General features: G+C 45.3%; 1 long non-coding RNA gene across 1 annotated transcript in view; it reads right to left on the reverse strand.

Moving 5' to 3' along the window:
• LOC116185605 overlaps positions 1 to 216 on the reverse strand; it is a 491-nt gene extending 275 nt beyond the window's left edge. The window contains exon 1 of the long non-coding RNA XR_004150461.1: positions 12 to 216. This is a non-coding gene — a long non-coding RNA (uncharacterized LOC116185605). The remainder of the gene's footprint in view (positions 1 to 11) is intronic.
• Between the last annotated feature and the right edge of the window lie 5,901 nt (positions 217 to 6,117).

Consider the following 6,117-nt stretch of genomic DNA (forward strand, 5'->3'; position numbering starts at 1 on the left):
GAGAAAAAGACGAGTTTCCCGCTCCGGCCCGAACGACGGCCCGTGGATAGTTAAATTCGTTTTCGTTTCGTTCCGTATTTCCTTCCGTTTCGTTCATTTTTTCCCTCCGATTCCGGGATCGCGGCCGGGTTTTCGAGCTCCCGTTAAATGGTGACAAGCCTGCCGACCGCGAGTCGATCGGACATTTTATCACACGCGTTTCGACACGGATCCAATTTTATCCCGAAACTCTTTCCACTCTTTCTTTTATCGCGAATATATTATCGCGAAAAGTCCAGAAAACGAGCCAAACAATATACACGTGTAGTTGGAAAAAATCGCACGTTCGAAGCTAATGACAATTATTATATACGCGAGAATAGCACGTGAGAAAGCACGATCCCGAATTAATTAAATCGAACGCATTGTCCCCGCGGGCCATTTACCCGAGAGTGTCTATGAAGCAGCTCCGCGCCTCGAAGGGAGTCATTACGAAAATTGATACGGATCTGTGGGAAAGCGGCGGTAACCGGTTCATCGAGCGAAGTCTGATTAAACAGAGGATGTCAAGGAATAGGAGGAGGAAGGGACGATAGGGTTCTGAAAGTTGGAGAACAAGTTGGAGAACCGAAAAGATATCGAGAAAGGAATTCGAGATTGGCGCCGACCACCACTGACCACCTTCAACAGCACTTTTCGCAGTTTGCCCGAAAAAGGAGGACACCTTGCAACACCTTGCCCTCCCCTGTTTCCGCACCATGGTTCATCAAAGGGAGGAGGAGAGGATAAAACGGAGCGGCCAACTAATCAGACTCGGGTCAATCCACTCCGAGCCGTTTCCCCGGAGAAGAGGATGTTTCCTCTCGGCGGACAGGATAATTTAAACTTTCCTCGGCAACCACGATGCGCACGTATGTGTCCACCGCTGTATCTCGATCACTCCGCTAAACAGAATTAGATACGAGCGTCAAATTCAAACGTTAACCACTACAAAACTCGCGGATGTAACGGACCAGCGACCCTTGGCTACGTTTTCGTTCCGTTTCTCCGCGCCGCGTCGTTAACATTTCGAACCGAAAATTATTCGCCATCCGAGTTGGAGTTCGCGCGAATGTACGGAACGATGCGACCCCGAACGAGAGAAAAAACCGACTACGTATAACTAAGTACGTATAACCCGAGAACGCGCGAGAAGATAATTTAAACTTTCGTTTCGAATATCATTCGAGTTTAATTACCGGCTGGATGTCACGAGCGGATTAGCTTCGCCGTGCCGTGTCTTATACACTCGTGTGTATAGACGCGGAGGGAAAGGGAGAATACACTCCCGGGATCTGTTTCGAACTGAAATCAGGGCTTATTGTGCTACAAATGAGGACACCGACGCTTGAATTCCGTTGTTGATGTTACCCATTCTTTCGAAAATATATACGTGTATATAAATATACGTTCGGTCACGGAAATAACGTGCGTCTTCATGTATGCGGTATCCAACAAGGAGATTCATCTGGCTCGAAAATTCTGATTTTAATGAAATTTCCATCCGTTGTTTCGTCTTTTCAAATACGAAACGTGACGACGGTGAAGACAGGGTTATCTTAGTCACGTCTCATTAACGTAAACTCGAATCGTTCGAACGTATTATGCACGATGTATCAATGTCTCGATATCGATCTTTCGAAGTGTTTCTCGGGATGTAAATTTTCATCGAAGCAGCCGACGTATCCACGGTCTCGATCGAACTTTCCTTCCCGTTAAATCTGTTCCACTAACCCACGTCGTTCCACGTCCACAAATCCTCTCCAAGCCCACTTCGAATGTTCAATTAAGGTGATTCTCCGGTATTACGGAGAATCGAATTCGATTAAAATTAAAATTCGTTAAAATTCTAACGAATTTTCGGTTGTAACCCGGCTTTCGATACGCTCTCCGTGAAACGGAAGCGGAAAAATTCACACAGATCGCGGAAAAAACCGAGGCAATTTAACTTTGAGAAAGCGTGTTCCGCGCGTCGGCTGTGAATGCGACCAAGGCTTTTGACGAAAGCAAGCGTCGTATCGATATGGTCAGGAGGAAAGGACTTTACTGCTTCCTAACGGAATACATTACTCCTTAATCCGTTTCTGGCGCTCGGATAAAACGGATAGGAAACGAATTCGGTGGCAGCTTTTAACGCTGATCCAAAAACATTTCGATTTATAGAGCGAGAAAACGAGTGTGTTTTCGAGTTTTCCGCCTCTTGAGAAAAACTTTCCACGCTCGTATGTAAAGCAACATTTTCACGAGCGACGTCATCGATTGCTTCAATCGATCGAACTTCATCGTACGATTAAACGAGGTGAAACGTCGTTTTATAATTTCCATCGGGGGAAAGCGAGCTTCGAACGGTCTCTCTTTTTCGATTCGAAAAATTCTTCTTCGATGAAACTGGATCCCCCTGTAACGAGTTTAACGCGGAAAAAAGTACACGATCCACATATATATGTATATATAAAACTAACAATGGCCCGTAAAAGAACGTAACGCTCGAAACACGTTCCCGCACAACACGTGTACCGCGCGCGAACACGGGGGTGGTTTTTCCGAGAGGGAAGAAAAAAATCATTCGTCTTCCTTTTATTCCGGTATTCGTAGGATAGTTTTCGCGCAATAGAGCCGCCAGTAACCGAAATTCCACGCTTACTGCGCCACGACCTCTCCGCGAATGTACGATACGATAATAATAACATGGGCCGCGTACGACACGGTGTTTACGTTTACGCGTTGCCTCGAATCGATGGAAAAGGCAATGTGGCGCGGAAACGAGAATTTTCAAATTTAGGAAATCGTAAACCACGGAAATTTCGTTATCCATACGGGGTTATCGCGTGGGCGCGTTTAAAAGTATCGGGCGGAAGGGGGAGGAAGGGAAACGAGTCAACGATTTATGAGGCTGACAGTCGCGCTTTAACATCTTTATTTCACTGCCATTCCCCGGTTGCCGAATATTTATCGGCGGTCCGTCCATTTTTCCGTGTCTCGCGCAGCTACAAAATGCCCTCGTTAATCGAGAGGCTTACGTCAATTACGCTAATGAGCGGCCCGGAACGAGCGCGGACGGCCAACTTACCATTATTCGGAAAATTAACGCTTAAACCGGGCCCCCTCCTCCCCCTCCCGACGCGCTATGAATCCGTTTAAAGGCACGCTCCGCTTCAATTTTCCGTTTCGAATTCAACTTTGATTACTCGTTTACGCCGAATCGAATTATCCCCTCGTTCACCCTTCCCTCCCTTCCTTTCCCCGCTCTACCTACCATCTACCGAAAACGCGTTTCGAATTATTACGTTTTTACGATGCGAGTTTTTGCGAATTTTTGCCTAAAACTCGTCGATAAAATTTCTAATAACTAAGGAAATTTGATATTTGGATGATATGGATAAATCAACTCACCTCCGCTTCTTGGCGTGTCGGTAGGACCGGACCGTTGTCGCAACCCTGAAACAAAAAGAAAGAAAAATTACATGCTTGTTTTATCAGTTTCTGAGAGAAAACTGATCGCGAACGAGTGAAACGGTGGGAGGGAGAGATTAAATTATTCTCCACGCGAGTGGATCCAGAAACGAAAAGATCCACCGAGATCTCTCGATTTCTAACGGTGGAGCGCGCGCCCTCCTTCCTTTCTTCTCCACCCCGTAACATAATAGGTAAATTAATTTTCAGAAATATTCGAAAATTACAGCGAAACTTGGCCGACCGTGGCGAACACTCGAGTAAAATGTACTCGATCGATCCTCGTCCGTAAGCTGATGCGCTCTCGCATTTTAATGAGTCTCATTTTTTTAATAATTAACGACTGTTCCGGCGGGAACCGGATCGCTTTTTCACATCTTCGCTAGAATTAAAATTCCCTCGAATTGAAAAATGGAACGACGATGGAACAAGGATGAATCTTCGAATTACGAGAATTCCTCTCTCTCTTTCTTTCTCTTCCTCCTTCGTTGAAAAAGAATAAGGGAAAAAAATAACTTTTCACGCGATAATAGATCTACTTCCGAAATCACTGAAACAAGAGAACAGATTTATATAGAACCGGGAAAAACCAAAGCGTGCATTCGTTCCAACTTTATCGCAACTGATCGCTATTTTCGAATCGACTTCGAATTTTTTATTTTGACAGTCCGATGAAAGGAAGAATATACGATAGAAATGAATGGAAGATACGTATTTCATTCTTCCAAGAAGTAAGACGGATATCTTTTAATATCAGGCTTAGAAAGGTATTCGTCGATAATTAAATTCGCTTAAACATCGATCAAGATAACGACTCCGAGTTATCCGAGAGACGAAAGATTTTTATCTATCGATTGCCTGGCATCGATAACAATAAGAAATAAGAAACGATAGAAAACTATATTTTAACGACATTTCGAAATGCACGTCAAATGCACGAAATATCTGTCGCGTAACAAGCGAAATCCAGGTTGCAAACTCGCCAGAAGAAAATCGTAAAGAATTCGGGTTTCGAAGGGGAGAGTGGAAGTGGCGCAAGGTGTTCCAGCTGACTTTTCTCACTGGAATTCTCCGTGTTTCTCGTTCGTCGAACATAAACGGCAAAGTTAACGTACTTACAGTTCCCTATCGGATCCAGATCCCCATCATGTGCGCCGGTTTTATATCACCATCCCGGCCACCCTCTCTCCACGGCCCACCCTCTCACCACCACGACCTTCGCCTGTATAAGCGGCACGTAACTTTCGCATTCAAACTTTATCCCCACGCTACTTTTTGAGCACAACGTCAACTTCGCTGTTCCAACAAACTCGCTGAATTACAAATCGAACGTGGCACCACGCTGTGCTACGAAAGGGGATAAAAGTGACGCGGCGTTCCAACGAACGATGAAACGGGAGAAAAAAGAAGAAGAAGAAGAAGAAGTTAAAAGATGGATGGATGGATGAGAAGAAAGAAAGAAAGAGAGGAAAAAGGAATGAGACAAGAGAGAAAAAAAAAAGAGAAGAAGGATACGAGAAACGAGTAGGATAGAAGAAGGTTGGAAAGGAGAAGCAGAAACGAGGGGTATTTCAATCTCGTTCGTTGGCTGTAAGGCACCCGACGCATCGAGTTCGAAAACTTTCGCTTCTCGTCTGGCTGACTGAGTTTTTCCAAGTGGTATAGAAACCGGATCCTAGTTCAGGGATCGTGCACACATTTTCACCGGTTCACCTACACGCGCGCACACCCCTATACCCCTCCCCCTCCCTCCCTCTTTTGCACGCTTGGTCTCGAAAAAGAAGAAATAGCCTTCCGCTTGGCAGTTTGTTTAACGAAGCGACCCGGTAACGTGGGTATTCTTTTTTCCCAACAGATAGGAGAGGGGTGAAAACTTTACCCGCTCTTAATTCTGTTTACAGTAGCGAGGCCTCGTCACGAGTTTAGCGAGCGGGATAAATTAACGAGCGTGGCCATAAATTCTCGAGAATTAAGAAGGTAGTGTCCGAAATGCATTCGCCATTGCGAGCACGGCCATTCAAATTGGTTATCTCGATCGGAAAATGGAACGTACTCAGATTACATTCCTACCATTGTCAAACCCTGATCACTTTTGACGATCCTCGTTCAAACTCGTCGAACACTCGCCAAGGTATAGAAGAGGTAGAAAAAGGAATGGATCAGTTATCATCCACCGTTATATACCGTCTATCGTCGGTTTGTACAACGGTGAATAGAGAAGAATAATTACCCTCAGACAGGATCGTTGCAACGCCGCGACTTTTATTATTTTATTGGAGCGGAGCAAACAGAGAGCGGACGACTTTACACTCGTACCCTAGGATAGGATCTATCGTAGGATAGATCGTTTCGAGAAAGGTTCTATAAACGGAGAGTAGGAGGGAGGGAACGATCGAAGTGGCGAGTATTTATCGCGATGCCGGAGGTGGACAGTTACGGAGGACGTCGTAAACTTATCGTTATATAATAAAGCAATGTCTTGGAGCGAGTTCTTTAACGAGGATGTTGCTCGAACGATTTGAAAGCACGGTCTTCTCGAAAAGCTATAAAAGTCGAGGAGAGTCGATTCGAGGAGAGAGAACTGGAGGAACTCGGGGAAAACTGTCGGGGAGCCCTCGCCATCGAAGGACGTGTATGAGGACAGTC

Source organism: Apis dorsata, unplaced genomic scaffold (genome assembly GCF_000469605.1).
Source record: "Apis dorsata unplaced genomic scaffold, Apis dorsata 1.3 scaffold_222, whole genome shotgun sequence".
Classification (NCBI taxonomy): Eukaryota; Metazoa; Arthropoda; class Insecta; order Hymenoptera; family Apidae; genus Apis; species Apis dorsata.